Source organism: Geotrypetes seraphini, chromosome 2 (genome assembly GCF_902459505.1).
Source record: "Geotrypetes seraphini chromosome 2, aGeoSer1.1, whole genome shotgun sequence".
Classification (NCBI taxonomy): Eukaryota; Metazoa; Chordata; class Amphibia; order Gymnophiona; family Dermophiidae; genus Geotrypetes; species Geotrypetes seraphini.
This window is the reverse complement of record NC_047085.1, coordinates 507,077,307-507,096,315: the sequence shown is the minus strand read 5'-3', so window position 1 is coordinate 507,096,315 and position 19,009 is coordinate 507,077,307. Positions and strand designations below refer to the sequence as shown.

Below are 19,009 nucleotides of genomic sequence, written 5' to 3'. Positions count from 1 at the left end.
TGATATCTATATAGTCAGCACAAGAACAACAAAAGTAAACAAACACGCTCTTCAAATGTGGCAATAAACAGAACATCCACCCCGGGCTTCACAGCAGGCTGCAGAGGAAGAGAGTCATGCCCCCTGCACGATGAAGCGGACCAGGATCCCAAAGAAGGGGCTCAATGGGTACAGGTGGCAGGAATATAGCCATGGGATGTGTAAGTCCAGGAGCCACAGTCCAGAGGCCGCCAGCTTCCATCTCTCTTCGGGCCCCGGCCAAAGGATACCATCCCTGCTTTGACAGCAGAGAGAAAGCCCGCTACCTCCCTGGAGGGCTATGCGATATGTCAATCGGGCCCACACCGGCTTCAGATCCCTCAGGGAGCCGGCAGTCCCTCCAGGTATGAACGAAGCGCTGCTGGAGTATCCATCATGACCACGCCGGTGTTGGTTTGGAAGCGCACCTTAGCAGGATATTGAAGGGTGAATTTAATCCCTCTGGCATGAAGCTGTGTGCAGTAGGGCGCCAAAGCCCTTCGTTTCTCTGAGAGCCAGATGGAAAAGTCCTGAAAGAGCAGAAGCTTGGTGCCGTTGTAATCCAGGGAGCGGGCTCGTCGGTATGCCTCCAAGATACGGGCCTTAATCGCATAGTTGAGAAATCGGGCTATAACAGGACGTGGTCTGGCCCCCTCAGCACGTGGCGCTCCTATGCGGTGTGCCCTTTCCACATGCACCGGGCCCAGGGAAGCCATGAGTCCCAGGGCCTGAGGCAACCACGTGGCCACCAAGTCTCCTAGCTCAGTGTCCCGGACCAACTCCGGCACCCCTATGAGCCTTAAGTTGTTTCGACGGCTGCGGTTTTCAGCCTCCTCAGCCCGATCATCCAGCCGCTGGACCCTTGCTTCCAAGGCCGCCAGTCGCCCATCCGCCGTGTCCGCCCGATCTTCTTGGGCCGAGATTCGCTCCTCAGCCTGCTGGAGACGCGCAGCGTGTTCTGCAATGCTGTCTTTTACTTCTTCCAGCACAGCATGCAGTTTAGACAGTTTTTCATCCAGCAATTTAGAAAGATAGCAGACTGAGACATGCATGTATGCCTCGTGCTGGGACGCAGCTGCCGAGATCGGGCTGGGGGCCGCCATTTTTTCCGGCTTAACTGACCTCTCTTTTCCAGGCCTCGGGGTCCTTATCAGCATGCCGGCCGATCGCAGCTGATCTACGCGCCTCCGAGCGCTCACATGGTAGCAGGAGAGAGCCCGAAGTGAAGTAGTATGAATTCAGCGCGGTGCGTGCCAGCTATCAGCAAGTTGTGAGGCGATTTCTGGGGGAAGGAGCGGAGCCCGATCTACTCGCATCCGTTCAGCGCGCTAGCGTCACGTGACCCCCAAGAAAATCTCTTAATTTATGAAGCAGTGAAGTTTTAAAAGAGCTTTAGACACCACTGCTCATGTATCTGTGGCTTAAAAGACAAAGTGGAATCCAATATCACCCCCAGGTATTTGCATTCATTAGATACCGGAAAAACTATTATCCAAACTCAATCAGTACAGATGGAAATAATTCTACTAGTTTCTGGCGACCTACACAGAGTGTCTCGGTTTTACACATAGTCAATTTTAAATGATTAGTGTCCATCCACTTTGATTACATCAAAACATCTTTCTAATCGTGAAATCGCGTCTTGCATTGAATTCTCGACCGGGACCAGGAATTGAAGGTCGTCGGCATAAAACTTATAGCTTATCTCAAGAGCCTGCACTTCTCGACCAGCGGCAGCAGAAGGCTGCTCTCCTCCATAAGGGGAGCACAACTCAAGCAATTGGTGCTGGAGCCTACTAGGGCCCAAGTGATACTGGATCTGGTGCTCACCAATGGAGAAAGCGTCTCGGAGATCTCGGTAGGCGATAAGCTAGCCACCAGCGACCACAATATGATATGGTTCAACCTCAAAAAGGGTTTCTCCAGATCAAGCACGACAACAAAAGTACTCAACTTTCGAGGCACGGACTTTAAACGCATGGGAGATTTTGTCCATCAAGCACTGCAACACCAAGCGATGACCAATGATGTGGAGGATATGTGGTCAACCTTGAAATCTACCTTACACACAGCAACAAACCACTACATAAGATCAGTAAGTAAACGGAGAAGAAACAACAGACCTCAATGGTTCACCACAGAGATATCAGATCTAGTCAAAGACAAGAAGCGTGCATTCATATCCTACAAAAGCTCAGGGAAAAAGAGGCTAGAACAAAATATACGGCTAAGTCATCAGCTGTCAAACTGGCAGTCAAAGAGGCCAAGCTTCGAATAGAAGAAAACTTAGCAAAGAACTCAAAAAGGGGGACAAATCTTTCTTCAGGTATATTAGTGACAGAAAAAGAAACACTGATGGGATAGTACGCCTCAGAAAACCTGATGGGAGTTATACAGAGTCAGACACAGATAAAGCCGAAGTACTAAATGAGTACTTCTGCTCAGTCTTCACCTGCGAGGGGCCAGGGTCCAGCCCACAGTTGCAGGAGAAGCACAACTCGGGAGACCCGTTCCTGAACCACAAGTTTACACCCAGTGACGTCTACAGCGAGCTATCAAAACACAAGGTGAACAAGGCTATGGGACCGGACAATCTGCACCCCAGAGTGCTCAGAGAGCTGTGTGATGTCCTAGCGGAACCATTATCCATACTCTTCAACCTCTCCCTGAGTACAGGAAAAGTCCCTTTGGACTGGAAAACAGCTAACGTCATTCCTCTGCACAAAAACGGTTACAGGGCAGAGGCTGAGAATTACAGACCGGTGAGTCTCCCTTCAATTGTGAGTAAGCTCATGGAAACACTAATCAAACGTGAATTAGACACTTTCCTGAACGAGGAGAATCTACGCAACCCCCACCAACACGGTTTCACCAAGGGTAGGTCATGCCAATCCAATCTTATCAGCTTCTTTGACTGGGTAACTAGAAAGCTGGACCAAGGAGAGTCCCTGGACGTCGTGTATTTGGACTTCAGTAAAACTTTTGACAGCGTCCCCCACCGTAGATTATTGAACAAAATGAAATCGATGGGATTAGGTGCAACACTAACTCAATGGGTCACTTACTGGCTAAGTGGTAGACTTCAGAGAGTGTTGGTTAACGGTGCCCTCTCCAAAACGTCGAGGGTGTTCAGTGGAGTGCCGCAGGGTTCGGTCCTGGGACCGATCCTTTTCAATATATTCATAGGAGACCTGACCCAGGGGCTTCAAGGTAAGATAGCATTGTTTGCCGACGACGCCAAACTATGTAACACTGTAAGTAGAAATGATTTGTCCGACAGCATGAAGCAAGACCTGCTTTTACTGGAACATTGGTCCACGACCTGGCAGCTGGGCTTCAACGTGAAAAAATGCAAGATCATGCACCTTGGCAACGATAATCCGTGCAGAACATACACACTGAACGGCGAGACCTTGGCTAGGACGGCAGCAGAGCGGGACTTAGGGGTGGTCATTAGTAAAGACATGAAAACAGCCATCCAAGTGGAAAAGGCTACATCCAAGGCTAGACAAATGCTGGGTTGTATCCATAGAAGCTTTGTTAGCCGGAAGCCGGAGGTCATAATGCCATTGTACAGAACCATGGTGAGACCTCATCTGGAGAACTGTGTGCAATTCTGGAGGCCACACTACCGTAAGGACGTACTGAGAGTTGAGTCGGTTCAGCGCATGGCCACTAGGATGATCTTGGGGCTTAAGGATTTCTCAAACGAGGACAGGCTGCACAGATTGCGGCTATACTCTCTCGAAGAGCGTAGGGAAAGGGGAGACATGGTTGAGACATTTAAGTACATCACTGGCCACATAGAGGTGGAAGACAACATTTTCTCTTTCAGGGGTCTGTCAGCCACGAGAGGACATCCGCTGAGAATCAGGGGCAGGAAATTTCATGGGGATACCAGGAAGTACTTCTTCACAGAAAGAGTGGTAGACCATTGGAACAAACTCCCAGAGCAGGTGATCGCGGCCAGCAGCATACAAGATTTTAAGAATAAATGGGATGCCCACGTCAGATCTTTACGAGGGCAGTGTAGAGGTGATACCACCTGTGAGCGACCCCTTAGGAGGTTTTAGGGGAGGGTTAATGGAGTGGGCAGACTTGATGGGCTATGGCCCTTTTCTGCCATCATCTTCTATGTTTCTAATGGGAGCAGATAAATATTAAACAATATAGTCGATAATGCCGATCCCTGAGGTACTCCACAGGTCGTACTACACCAAGTTGATATATAGAATATTACCTACCAGGAGGAAAAGATCTCAGATTTTACCACATAGGGAACATGTATGTTTTCTCCCTATATTGGAGTGGTATATGGTTGTCTTTCATCGATCAAAAACCTCCTTCCACACAAAATTTATATTTTTTATAATAAATATTTTAAATATTTTTAAATATTTTTAAATCTTTTTGTCTTTTTGTCTTATCTTTTTATATATAAAGTGCAAATAGCGTTACTTATCTGCTTCTTTGAAAATGTAGAAAATTCCAAGTGAAAGTGCTGGGTGCATAGATGAAAGTGCTTCAATAGAGGATATATTCAAATAAAGTGCTTTGTGCCTAAATGGAAAAATTGCACATTAGATAAAGTGCAAATGCTTGAAACTGCCCAAATGCATTACAATGAAAAATGGCTTAAAAGGCAGCACTTATCTCAAGAAGCTGTCACGCTAAGAAGGTAAAGCGTGCTCCAGGAATCATCAAAAAGCGTTGGAGAAAGTACCCAAACAGCAACTTTTCACTATATATAAAGAATTAGTTCCGTTCTACGGGCCCCGTTTCACCACAGAGTGGCTTCATCAGGAAGCATGCTTTAACAGAAAAGTATTAGAAAAAGTTAAAAGTTAAGTCATTTTAAATCCATAAATATCTTATAAAGTCATGCACACTTACTTTGTGTCTGTTCAGAATCAATTCAGTACACATTATACCATACACAAAATGGCGCTTTTATCTAAAAGAACGCTTGCACATGCGCATTTGCTTGATTACAGGCATGACTAGGTGGATATTCAGATTGAACAGTGTACATCCATACGGCTTGAATTCTAAAGTCGAATGGTCAAGTTTCATATAACAACAAAGTATCGATGGTCTTTATCTAATGTCTAACTTTGTTTTTCTGTTTTCTTTTTCTTTTTTCAAATCACATTAGAATATCTTTTTAAATTGAGTCATGCCTGTAATCAAGCAAATGCGCATGTGCAAGCGTTCTTTTAGATAAAAGCGCCATTTTGTGTATGGTATAATGTGTACTGAATTGATTCTGAACAGACACAAAGTAAGTGTGCATGACTTTATAAGATATTTATGGATTTAAAATGACTTAACTTTTAACTTTTTCTAATACTTTTCTGTTAAAGCATGCTTCCTGATGAAGCCTGTGGTGAAACGGGGCCCGTAGAACGGAACTAATTCTTTATATATAGTGAAAAGTTGCTGTTTGGGTACTTTCTCCAACGCTTTTTGATGATTCCTGGAGCACGCTTTACCTTCTTAGCGTGACAGCTTCTTGAGATAAGTGCTGCCTTTTAAGCCATTTTTCATTGTAATGCATTTGGGCAGTTTCAAGCATTTGCACTTTATCTAATGTGCAATTTTTCCATTTAGGCACAAAGCACTTTATTTGAATATATCCTCTATTGAAGCACTTTCATCTATGCACCCAGCACTTTCACTTGGAATTTTCTACATTTTCAAAGAAGCAGATAAGTAACGCTATTTGCACTTTATATATAAAAAGATAAGACAAAAAGACAAAAAGATTTAAAAATATTTAAAATATTTATTATAAAAAATATAAATTTTGTGTGGAAGGAGGTTTTTGATCGATGAAAGACAACCATATACCACTCCAATATAGGGAGAAAACATACATGTTCCCTATGTGGTAAAATCTGAGATCTTTTCCTCCTGGTAGGTAATATTCTATATATCAACTTGGTGTAGTACGTTATATTTTGTGTTGATATACATTTTTCAATATTTTGCTTTGGTACTCCACAGGTCACCAGTGCCCATTCCAACTCCACACAAAACATTCTCCCTGACAAATAGGATGCAAACCACTGTAATACAGTACCTCTAATGCCCAATACCGGTAATCTCCGTAAAAGAATCTGATGCGCAATTATGTCGAAAGCAGTGGAGACATCCAGGAAAACTATAAAAAATGATTTACCCTGATCAAGCCCCCTGTAGATCACATCTAAGGTTGAAATCAATAATAATTCTGTTGAACGATGTATCTGCAATCCAAATTGACCATTATCCAAAAGGTTTGACTTCTCCAAGAAATCCTGAAGTTGGTGAAGCAAAATCTTTTCAAGGACTTTTGATAAAAAGGGTAAAGATGAAATCAGACAAAAATGTTGCAACAGGCTACCATCTACTCTATCCTTCAAGAGTGGCCACACCACCGCTCCTTTAGTGACTTAGACACAATGCCTTTCTGCGGAAACTTCGTCACTAATTTCAATAAATAGCTTCACTGATTGTTGAAAAAACCCCAACCGGACAAGGGTCTAAAGGGCATGCTGTCTTATTCAGCTGTTAAATAATATGTATCGATTGTCTCTCAGAGTCGAACTCAGACCATCGTTCAGCAAGTGATCCTCTCTCAAAGGTGGCGTCTTATCTCTAAACTCTGCAGCTATTTTACTCACTTTATCAATGAAAAATGTCAAAAAGTCAGTTTCAGCTATTCTGGTCTCATCATTCTAATAAGATTGCATAAATCTGGATCCTATCTTTCTGTTGAGTGGGAAGGGGGGTTTGGGGGGGAGGGGCAGGGTGGTTGTTTGGGAGTCTTTTTGAAGAAACAACAATGGGACTTCCACATAGTGTTTATATTGTTGATGTATTCTTTTGTTTTTCTTGTTTTCTTTTTATTTTATAATATGATGGGTTGTGGGATTGGGGTATAATAGTGAAATGTTTACTTTGTATGCTATATTGAGTGGCTGTAGTATTCTGCAGTGGTGTACTTGTGGTGATTATATTGTTTTGTATTCATTATAAAATTCTAATAAAAATTGAAAAACAAAAAACAAAAAAAAGATTGCATAAATCTGAACCTGGCTAGTAGCTTGGGTGGACCCTTTCCCTAGACATGTTACAGATGCTTATTATACCCAATTAATTACTGCTACACTCCCCTCATCGCTCCCACCACCATTCAAGTTCTGTGGGGCACAGTAGAGAAGTAAGTGGGGGGGGCGTACCACCCTAGGTGCTGTCTTGGTTGGGGCACCGGCACCTCTCTGCCCCACATCTTTCTTTAAAATCTTCACCAGCCCGAGCAACTACTCTAGCCTGCTGCTCGCCCCAGCCTGGCTCCCTCTGAAATCACTTCCGGGTTGCGGGACCAGGAATTGACATCAGAGGTCAAGCCAATGGCAGCATGAGCAGTCAGCCGGAGAAGCTGCTCGTGCTGGTGAAGATTTAAAGATGCAAAAGAGAGAGATGGGAGTGGGGAAGGAAAGAGGGGAGCGGAGAGGAAAGCAAAGGGGACACAGTTTGAGCAACTTTGGACTACATACTTGGAAGCCGAGAGGTCTATGGGTGCCATCCGATGATCATCTCTGGAGTGCGACCTGTTTTTGATATGCGTGTGTGTGTGTATAGGCTGGTTAATGTGTCCCTTCGTTACGTTAACAAAGCTCTTACCCAGACAAGTCCCTCTCACCGGGCCATATCTTTCTTGACTTCCGATTCCCAATTCCCAACAGTCCTAGGACTCTTTGCTTGGCCTACTCAAATCTACTCGTTATACCCTCATTCTGCAACATCAATGACTGTATACGGTCACGAATCTTCAATGTAACGGCCCTACTCTTTGGAACACACTTCCCTCAACTTTTTCACTGAAGAATCAAAGATTAGATTCAAACGAGGTCTCGACATCATCTTATCTGAGGATGCCTTTGACCAAAAACATGCCTCTATGCTGCCTATTGAAAACCAAGTCCTGTTGCCAAGTAATCTAAAATGCATTCTACTCTTTTCTATCCCCAGATATATTTTCTTCCAATTTTCTGAGTGATTTTAAAGTTCTATTATAAACTGCTCAGAAAGGTCTCTCACTGGGTGATATATCAAGACTTATTAAACTTGAAACTTGATTTCCAGCAGTACTTATCCCGCTAGTGCCACTAAAAATATGGACATACCACCTCAGCATTATCTGGTTATGGCAGGAATAGTCCAGGCTGAGTGGAACTGGGATTTACCAGCAATATTCAGAAGAGATCCGGGTGACCACCTACTGACAGCAAAAAGGCTCTGCTAACATTATCCTGGTCGTATGGATTATCCTGGGATCTGTATGGAATATTGATATGGAAAGGTTTACTGAGCATAATAAGATTAACTTTGTATAAGTCAATTAAGTGAAGAAAGGGCATCTAAGTCACACTGAGGAAAAAGAGGCAAATATTACGCTAAGTGATGTATTAAAGTGACACATTTAGGTCTTCGCATTTATGCCAGCCAGCTGGACATCCAGAGACCCTACTGTTTCCCAAGTTTCTGCACACAGAGACCCAGTCACAACCCAGGATCTGGCACCACAAAACACACCTTCCTTCTGACTCCCTCACAACACGGTTTTGAGCTTCAAGATTTCTGACATGTGAAGTTAAAGATAAACACCTTCCCTCCACCTTTCCAGAGCTTACATTGTATGGCCCATAGGTTAAGCCTTCCCTTACAGGTCAAGTGACTGATCCTTATCTATAAAGGGGCAGAACCCCCAGTGCTTTCCCTACAAAAGGTGTCTATAGAAGGCAATCAGAAATCAGTATAACAGGAACTGTACTGAATTGGTTTGCCGACTTCCTACAAAATCGTGAATATATAGTCAAAAGGCAAGAATCATACTCCAACCCTTGGAAGGCGTTATGTGGCGTCCCACAAGCTCCCCATTATCCCCAATCCTATTCAATTTATTCATGAGCTCGCTGGGTCACATCAAAATGGAAGATGAAACGGTACTGTTGTATGCCGACAACATCCTCCTCCTCATTCCCATAACCATCCTAATATTGCCAAAAAAATCTCAAACAATATAGATAAATTTCAAACCTGAACAACGAACAACAAGCTGAAACTGAACGCCACTAAGACCAAAACCATTGGTTTCCACACCGCACAACAGAATGTCATACCTAAACTCACTCTTCCAATGGAACCACAAATATCTAACCTTCGGAAAATATCTAACCTTTGGAAAAAGACCATCTATACTATGCGTCTACTGCAACTCACAAGATCATACTTTCACCCACACCACTTGGCTCTGATCGTTCAGATAATGGTCCTTGCTCAATTGGACTATTGCAAATCTGCCTACCTTGGCATCAACACCTTTTTTATCCACAAACTACAACTCATCCAGAACACAGCAGTTAGACTAATCTACAAATTAAAGAAATTTGACTCAATCACAACCTTCATCACGCAATTACATTGGCTTCCAATAACATCTTGAATAATTTTCAAATCGTCTTGTATCCTACACCAGATTCCATACGGAAACTCAGCAGCCCCTCACATCCAATTATTCTCTAATTTTTGGTCAACTTCAAAAAGAATCCTTAACAGAATCCAACTAAATCTACCATTCACAAAAAACCTCCACTACGAGCAAATTTTCAACTCTATGCTAACTTATCTGGGTGTAAAAACCTGGAAAGACCTACCGGAAGTTATTAGGACAGAGACAAACTGCACTACATTCAGAAAAAAACTGAAGACTCACCTCTTTGACAACTAACTGTCTTAGTTTCTGTATAACTCCCCCCTACTTCTGGGTCCCCTCTCATATTTCTCCATACCCCCCTTCCTCCTTGTTCTGTCGCCTTGAGCCTGTATAAGTATGTGCGACGCACAAATGGAAGTTTAGATTAGATTAGACATTTTTACCCCGGTCCCTCTTATTACTCCACTCACCTGGGGAGCTGCTTTTCCCAATTTCTCTTTCCTCTGATCCAGGCTCACCCCTGATGTACGGCTCTTCCCCTCGTTCGATGTGGGATATAATCTTAGGGGTGACGGTTAGAGAACCTGCTGCTGGGGTAAGAAAATTGCATTCAATTAATTTTCTCAAAATGATTATACCTCATAAAAAGTAACATAAATCCTCTTTACTCATCTTTAATCCCACTCTAAATAGTTCAATGTATTATCACCTCATTTCAATATATGCAAACTTCTTCAACACTTATACAACATGCAGGTCTCCTTGTTCACACCAGAACATCTAGAATAAGGTAAAACAAACTCTCTGAGAATACTCAGACTGATATGAGCATAGAGAAAGGGCAGGAAGCTAAAATCATTTTTCCACATCCTTCTCCAAAGAAATCTTTCCAGCAAAGAATCAGAATTTCAGAGATTATCTTCAACTAGTGCAGTAAGGATTACTTTTCCATTTTAATTAGGTTATTTCTTGGCATCTTTTTGCAACTTGTATCCTATCAATACTGTAGATGAGACTTTCATCAGATATAAAGTGAAAAATCACCACCAATCGGAACCTGAGATGTGAATAGTCTGCTAGTGTGGAAAATACCAGAATCTACCGTATCTTTGTCCTGGGCTCCTGTCTGCCTCTATAACCTGTGGATGCTTCAGAGATTTTTAATACAAGGTGCTACCCAAAAGTTTGGGGAATGTGAATAGCATGAGCAAACTGGACATACTAGGCCCTTCCACCTCTAGAGGTGTCTAGCAGTATGCTTTTTTAATCAGTCTCCAGTAAAGCTAGCAGAACCTTATGTCAGAGTGTCTAAAGCTGAGTTTTCTGTTATTAATATAGACTCACAGGTGCGATTGCAATGAAAGATTAGGTTCTTACCTTTGCTAATCTTCTTTCTTGTAAATCCACACTTTATTCCTGGACAAGTGGTTTTGTTTATCCATACTCACCAGACAACTTATAGGAAGCCTCAATTATACAGAGTCTTCAGCCCCTCCCCTGCACTGATGAAAGGGGCACTAGAAACCCCAGGGCAAAGTGCTAAACATAGTCAGATGGCATTCTTCAAAAGGCTGGTCAGAAATTCAGCTTACCAGTACTGGTCAAGGCAGATGATTGGTGAATCAGCAATGTCCTGGGCAGGCTCCAGGAATAAAGTGTAGATTTACAAGAAAGAAAATTAGTAAAGGTAAGAACCTCAACTTTCGTTCTTGTAAAATTCCACTTTATTCCTGGACAAGCATGTTGTAACAGCGCAGTCCCATAAAATCAGGGTGGGACTGATGAGACCGCTGCCAAAACAGAGGAACCAAAAACAGCATCCTGCTTGGCTGCCACATCAATCCTATAAAGGTTTGCAGCGAAGACCAGGTAACAGTCCGCAATATCCTCCAAAGAAATCACCTGATGATTCAATAAAAGACGAGGACGTGCCTCTAGTAGAATAAGCCTGCACAGAAAGAGGGGGCTTCTTGCCGGCTGCAATGTAGGCAGAAGAAATAGCTCTACAAATCCATCTATAAATAATAGCCTTAGACGCCGACCTGCCCCTGCAGGCCAGACCCACCACAGCAAACAAATATTTGAAGACCCAAATAATTTGTGACCTCCAGGTAGCCTAACAAAACCCTGTGCACGACCAGGGACTGCAACACCCGGTCCTGCTCCTGAGACCCAGAGGAGGTAAAAGATGGGAGCCACACCTGCTGGTTGATGTGAAAGGCTGAATCCACCTTCGGATGAAACAAGGGAACAGTGTGCAGAAATACACCAGAATCCATGTTCTTAAGAAAAGGATCATGGCATAGATTGAGCCTGAAGTTTAAACACCTGGCGATCTGAAGTAATGGCCACCAGTAAAACTGTCTTGATGGCAAGATACATCAGGGAGGAGTGGTCTAGGGCAGGGGTTGGCAACTCTGGTTCTCGAGGGCCGGAATCCAGTCGGCTTTTCAGGATTGAAAGCAGTGCATGCAAATAGATCTCATGCATATTCAATGGGGAAATCATGAAAACCAGCCTGGATTCCGTCCCTCAAGGACCTGAGTTACCCACCTCTGGTCTAGGGGCTCAAAGGGTGGACGCGTTAGAGACCGAAGGGCCTGGTTGAGATTTCAGGTCGGACAGAGCAAACAAAGCAGAGGCTACTGCCACAGTGCACCACGCAAAAAAATCCAGCAGTCTGAGGTAAAGGCCTGCCATTCCACTAGAAATTCTGAAAACTGACGCCCGATCCTTGGGGGTTCAGCCTGGTGTCAGAATTGCTTCTTGGAAGGCACTGCGGGACAACTCCCTGATGGCTTATGATGACGGGAACCCCTGAATCTCTGACTGCCTACTGGGGTAGAGCACTGCCCTGTGGACCCCCAAAGTACTGACATGAGCAACTGGGGTGACAAAAGCTAGAGCGCCCCGAACCCTAGAAGACAGGGTTCAATTATCTAGCAAGGCCTTGGGCTTATGATTCTGCACACTTGCCATCAGGTCATCCACACCTTTGCCAAACAGCAGTTGCCATCTGAAGGGTAACCTTCTCAGGGTCACCTCAGAAGAGGAATCCCTGAACTAACGATTTTCCTGCCCAATTGGGTGGGTTTTTTTCCAGACATCCTGGTGGGTTTATTTTATACCCTCTTCACCCTCTCCTAACCACACTGGTCCTGTGGTGTAAATAAAATAAGCAAACAAAAAATATAGTTCCTCTCTATTAAATCCTAGCTCATGTTTGCGGTCCAACACCAGCTCTAGAAGGATACACATTTCAAATATGACACATTGTAATCACAAAACAAAAATAAAATTATTTTCCAACCTTTTGTTGTCTGGTCATTTTTCAAATCTTGTTGGTCCCATGTTGCTCTGGTTGTCTTCTGATTAGGCTCTCCTTCTTTCTCCGTGCTAACCATCCATCTTCCATCAATGTCCTCCCCTTCTGTTTCCCTTTCCTGCCCCGGAGGTCTGGCATCTTTCCTTTGGTTCATCTCCATCACCCCGCAGCTGCAGCGATGGACCCCACCATCCACAGGTGCATCATCTCTCCTTTTCTCATCTACCCTTTCATCCAGCATCTCTCTTCTGTGTCCCTATTCTCCTCTCCAGTACTGTCCCCCTTGTGTCCTTGTTCCTATGCTCCTTCCATGCCCAGCCTCTTATCTCTCCCCATATCCAGCTTCTTCTTTCTCTCTTCCTTACCTCCTGTATCCCCGTCCCCAGGTACAGGCTATCTCCTACTATCTCTCCTGCCATCCTGCACCCTGCCCACCTACTTTGGAGCAGAATCTGTCCCTCTTGTACCCTTCCCCTTCTGGTCTTGCATTTCTCTCTCCCTCTCTCCCCATTAGTCCAGCACCTCTTCTTTGCTTTCCTCCCCATCTTTTTGGTTTGGTTTCTTTCTTCCCTTCCCTTCACCCCACCCCAGCTCTGGCATCTCCCCTCCCTTCTTTTATTCCTTCCTCATCCTCCCTCTGCACAGGCCTGCCACCCCTCCGCCAAAGGAAATCTTTCTCCTCTTCCCTCTGCACAGGCCTGCCTCCCTGCCCTGAAGGCCTGCTCGCCGCCGGGAAAACCTGTTCCCCCCACGAAGGCCTGCTCCCCCCACGAAGGCACTTTCTCTCTTCCTCCCAACCGCGAAGGCCTGCTCCCTCCATGAAGGCCTGCTCCCCTCTGCCACGAAGGCACTCTTTTCCTCCTATCCACCGCAAATGCCAGCTCCTCATCCGAAGGCCTGCTCCCTCCCGCCTAAGGCACTCTTTTCCTCCTCTCCGCCGCGAACGAACACCTGCTCCCCCTGAAGCCTGCACCTTCCCTGCTCTTACCTCCTTAACGCTAATAGAGCAGCCTGCAGGCTCATTGGTGTTTTAGCAATCCCTGCAGCTGCCCGTGGTTCTCAGCGGCAAGTGCTCTCTGCCGCGATCCTGCCCCTGACATCAAAGCAGGGGCAGGATCGCAGCAGAGAGAATGTGCTGCTGAGGATCATGGGCAGCTGCAGGGATCTCTAAAACACTAGCGAGCCTGCAGGCTGCCCTATTAGCCTACAGGAGGTAAGAGTGGGGAAGCTGGTGGAGGCAAGAGCAGGGAAGCTGGGGGAGGTAAGAGTGGAGAAACTGGGGAAGGCAAGAGCAGAAAAACTGGGGGAGGCCTATCTGACTGACCCTCCCCCCTCAAGTAGGAGTCGCAGTGGATGGCCAGCAAAAGGCAGCTCTGCAGCTCCTGCTTTAGGAAGACACAGAGGAAGGGTCGGCCATTGAATCGGGAGGCCGATTTTCTTTTAAATTGAATCGATTTGAATCGATTCACCTGATTCGAATCGTGAATCGGGCAGCACTACACCGGACCACTGCCGGCTCCAAAACATCCTATGCACCATAATGGAGTAGGCGGAGAGCTTAATGAAGACCTTGAAGATTTTGTACAGAGCATATAATCCACACCAGAGGTGAGAAAAACAAGATCCTGGATCACAATAGTATCTGGATCATGGCGGAGCTTAGTATGACATGCTCTGGCCACAAAGGAAGAGGCCACTCTTGAGTCGGATAGACGCTTAAGGATAAAATCTACCCTGCAGTCCTGGACAGAGAAGTGTGCTTACTGACTTGTGCCACCAAGGAACCAACCTTCGGGGACGCAAAACGTGAGTTGAAGGTGTCTGCCAATGGATAAAGTCTGGACATGGTCCTAGCACAGTTCAGGGACTCTCCGACACTTTCCAGATGCCTGTGAGCATCTCGATAATATCAGGATGGTCCGGAAAAGAAACAGTCTGCGGCTTCTCGTCACTCATGAGAGAACAGGACGCCACAGCAGACTAGTCACAGGCCAACTTCAATTCCTGAACAGATTCCAAGATTAGATCAACCAGGTGTGTGGGCACACTGCAGGATCCTCCCTGAGATCCTGGAGACCACTAGGATCCTGATCACAGCTATCTGCGAGAGAGACAATGTCCCCCGTGGAAGAAATACCAGCCTGCATCGGTAAAGACATGGTCAGAGTATCATAGGCATCCGCGCCAAAACAGAGCAATTGATGGAGAAGCCATGGGAAGACCAGGCTTTAGACCTATATCCTGCAACAGAGGGATTCACACAGGCGGCACAAACACTGGCAATGGAGCAGAAGGCATCTCTTTCTTGTCTGGAATGGTATCAGAACCCCTTTGAAGGGTTGAGGGAACATTGGCTGATGAAATTTCATCCCCCTTCCACATCGCAACTGAACACGGTCTCTCACCGTACAGACATCCGTCGCAAATAAGGCCTGAATTTGAAGTACCCTGCCCTGGGGAGTCCATCTGAGTGGTTACCTTTCCAAAACTAAGCTTATAAAGGCATAAAAATATCTTTAAATTCAAATCTGGAGAAAAATCCAAGCAGTAATTTAAGGATTTTAGGGGTGTGGGTACTAGGTCTTACTCCAAAACTGTTCAAAACCCACTTTTGGAGACCTCCAAAATCTCTGAATCAGGCTGTACTCGCTGTGTGCCCTGAGAATGCATGGAAGGAATCACACTGCAACCTAAATTTAACTTTTCCTTTCTCTTCACCTGTTTCCACTCTTCATACTATCCCCGGTTTCTCAACTTAAAATTCAGAAAAAAACTGATAACATTTCTGTGCCATAAACCGTCAGGATCATCCACGCAACAACATCCTCATACTGTACAACTGAGTATATCAAGAACTGGCATTGTATTTAATAACTGAGTGTATTGTATATCTTGTATAACTCTATACAGTATGTAATTGCTAACACCGGCAGAAAAGAGCAAGGCCACTTGTTATGACATGAGCATTCGTGTCTTGTTTAGCAGATTTTAACTGACCACTATAAGCTCCCTATGTTCTACATGGTCTCTTTACATTGTAAATCACCTTAAACCTATATATACATAGTGCTGTCCCTAAATTAAAGATTCAAATAGATCTGTTGCTTCACAGCTGCAATTTTAGCCATCCATGAGATCTGCAGTTTCCTCAACACTCCCTCCTAAAAGGGTAACTTGTTCCTTCTCAGCTCTAGCTTCTACAAGATAATAACCTGCAATATTTAGTTGGTCTTCTCGGTCTGTGCCCCGTTTCCCACTCTTGAACCCGTTTTAACTACTGAAGACCAATACTTGCAGGCTTTACTACATGTTCACTACAAATTATAAAAATCCCCATTACCTTTGTAGTCCTTCCAAAATCTTTCATCTGCCCTCTGATACAGCTTCAGAAATGGTAACATAAGTTCTCTAGAGTATCTTATAGTCCATTTCTTCATCCCTTTATCCCATCTTCCCTTTCCATGATTTCCTCAATTTTAGTGGCTTCCTAAACATGTCACTCTTTATATAATACTCACTTGTAAAGAGAGGATACAAAGTAGCAGTTTCAGACCATACTGTTCCCTCAAGTTCCAAATTTCCTTGGAGTTCCCTTGTCTGTATTCATTTGACCACTTTGCTTCCCAACTGTTAAACTCCCTAAACATAATCCCAAGCACAAATTTTGGATTACGTCTAATGGTCATCAATCCAGAATAGCAGTTGTCATCTAACAGTGCATCCCCCATTTTGTCCCAGAAATCTAGCGTTAATTGGGTGACTGGCTTCCTACTTTCACTCCTCTGTAAGGGGCGAGCAGCCCACAAATTGACTCTAAAGCAGTGGTCTCAAACTCAAACCCTTTGCAGGGCCACATTTTGGATTTGTAGGTAGTTGGAGGGCTTCAGAAAAAAAAATAGTTAATGTCTTATTAAAGAAATGACAATTTTGCATGAGGTAAAACTCTATAGTTTAAAAATCTTTCCATTTGGCTGTTGTAATAATAATATTGTAATTTATAGCTAAAGAGTTGTATGATCAAGAAACTGTTTTATTTTACTTTTGTGATTATGATAAACATACCGAGGGCCTCGAAATAGTACCTGGCGGGCCGCGAGTTTGAGACCACTGCTCTAAAGCAACTTCTACTACCATTTCCTGTTATAATTAGACACTGAACTTTTTCTCACCTTCCGTGCAACATGCTACCACTGCCCAGTTATAGCCCTCAACATGAAGGACAACAAGATCTCATGGTCTCATTTGTTTTCATCACACGAGAGAAACATAATCAAAATTATCCTTATAATGATGGCCCACTACTGCTAATAAACATGTGATTTTTATCTCTTACCTAAAGAGATCAGGGTCTGATAATTCTCCTTCATCACCTCCCTGTAGAGCTCCTTCTGCTCTTCATCTAAATACTCCCACTCCTCCTGGGAGAAGGAGACAGCGACCTCCTCAAATGTCACCTGCATCTGAAATACAAATCAGAAACATACTCAGCATCTTCTGCAGCACTTCCAGGAAGAGGCTTCCCAGGGCTGGCACTCATTGGGGAGGAGGAAATTATGCCGGGTATACATAATTTGCAATTACATAACACAGAATCCCAGAACAGGGTTACATTTCAGGAGACCTCCCAGTGCTGGGGCTGAGCATTACAGAGGGACATATTTGTAACACAACCCCAGAGGAGGGTTAGATTTCAGGAGAGCTCTCATTAGGGCAGAGGAAGAGATTTCTCTGTGTATATAATTTGCAGCCACATAATTGACAGTCCCAAAGCAGGACTATAGCAGGAAAAAACAGTTACAGCCAAAATCTCCCTTTGAGACTCCTGATCTCTCTCCTTCCCCTCAGGAGGGTCCCAAAGTGATTTTCCTCAGCCCCTACTCTATTCAGGGTCCTGACTCTGCAACATCCCAGGGCAGAAGGAGTTGGGGGAGTCTCCCACCTGGGCAGAAGTTCCTGCAGGCATTTTGCTCTCTGCTTTTGTAGTTTTCAGGATTAGAAATTAATGTGGGGCTCTTTCTCTGGTCGAGGGTTTATTTCTTGCAGTGTCGGAAGAAGGAACAGGACAGGAAGTGAGATTTGCAGCTCTGAGGTTCGTTTCCTGTTGGGCGCAGGCTGATGACATCACAAAGGGGAGGCGGGGCTTCACACTGACCGAGAGACGCGAGTACTGTACAACACCCAGCGCAGGAAGCATTTCATGGCAGATGGGGGCGGGGCGTTCTCTTTCGTGCGTCACAAGGAAAGCTCATTAGAATACGAAGGCGTTTGCAGAGAAGTTTCTGTGCCACTGAGGCTGCTTTAAGAGTCTTACTGGGAGGGAATCCTTTGCAGCATCCGGGTCCTGGTGCTTTCTACTCGGCTCCACCCCTTTCAGTGCTGATTGGTCAGAAAAGAGCTGGTGTAGTTAAAGGGATCCGCCCACTAACACTGAGAGGGGGGAGGAGTTTTATCTCATTCTGGCTCTTATTGGTCAGAATAATTCTGGGGCAGGGAGAGGAGGAGTTAAAGGAAGGAGGGGAAGACAGAGAATGTCAGGGGACGGAAAATTTGTTCCCATCTCCATCCGTGCAAACTCAGGCCCTGTAAACCATTTGATTCCAACCCCACAATCCTCAAATAGTTTCATACTGAACTTATTTTATTAAAGTATAAAAAGAAACAATATCTTTATGGAGAAAATGCGGTATATAAACTTAAGGCTTAGCTTAGTTTAATATTCTGTACAATCAGAGTTCTGACTGCTGAACTAGAGGAGATCTTGAGTTGGCAGGGCTTTGTTTATAAATGTTAATCAACACAGCTACAATACTATTTTATCCTAAAGCAAAAAAATAAAAATAATTTTTTTTTCTTCCTTTTGTTGTCTGGTTTCTGCTTTCCTCCTCTTCTTGCCATTCACTGTCTGCATTCTCTTTGCCTCTTCCATATGGCATCTGCTGTACCAGAAACTCTGCCTCTCCCTTCCATCTCTCACTCCCTCTCCCAGGTGCTTTTTAGCATGTTTATGTTTATTCAAATTTGATATACTGCTGAATCGTACAGAAATCTCAGTGGTTTACATATTTTTTACATCTATTTCAATAATTTTCCCTATCTCTTCAACTTTCTTCCCTTCAGATCTGGAGAAGATGCGGTATATAAACCTAAGGCTTAGTTTAGTTTAGTATATGTCTCCCCAATCCAAC

At 44.4% G+C, this 19,009-nt stretch overlaps 1 pseudogene; it reads right to left on the bottom strand.

Moving 5' to 3' along the window:
• LOC117354589 overlaps positions 1 to 18,180 on the bottom strand; it is an 80,504-nt pseudogene extending 62,324 nt beyond the window's left edge.
• Between the last annotated feature and the right edge of the window lie 829 nt (positions 18,181 to 19,009).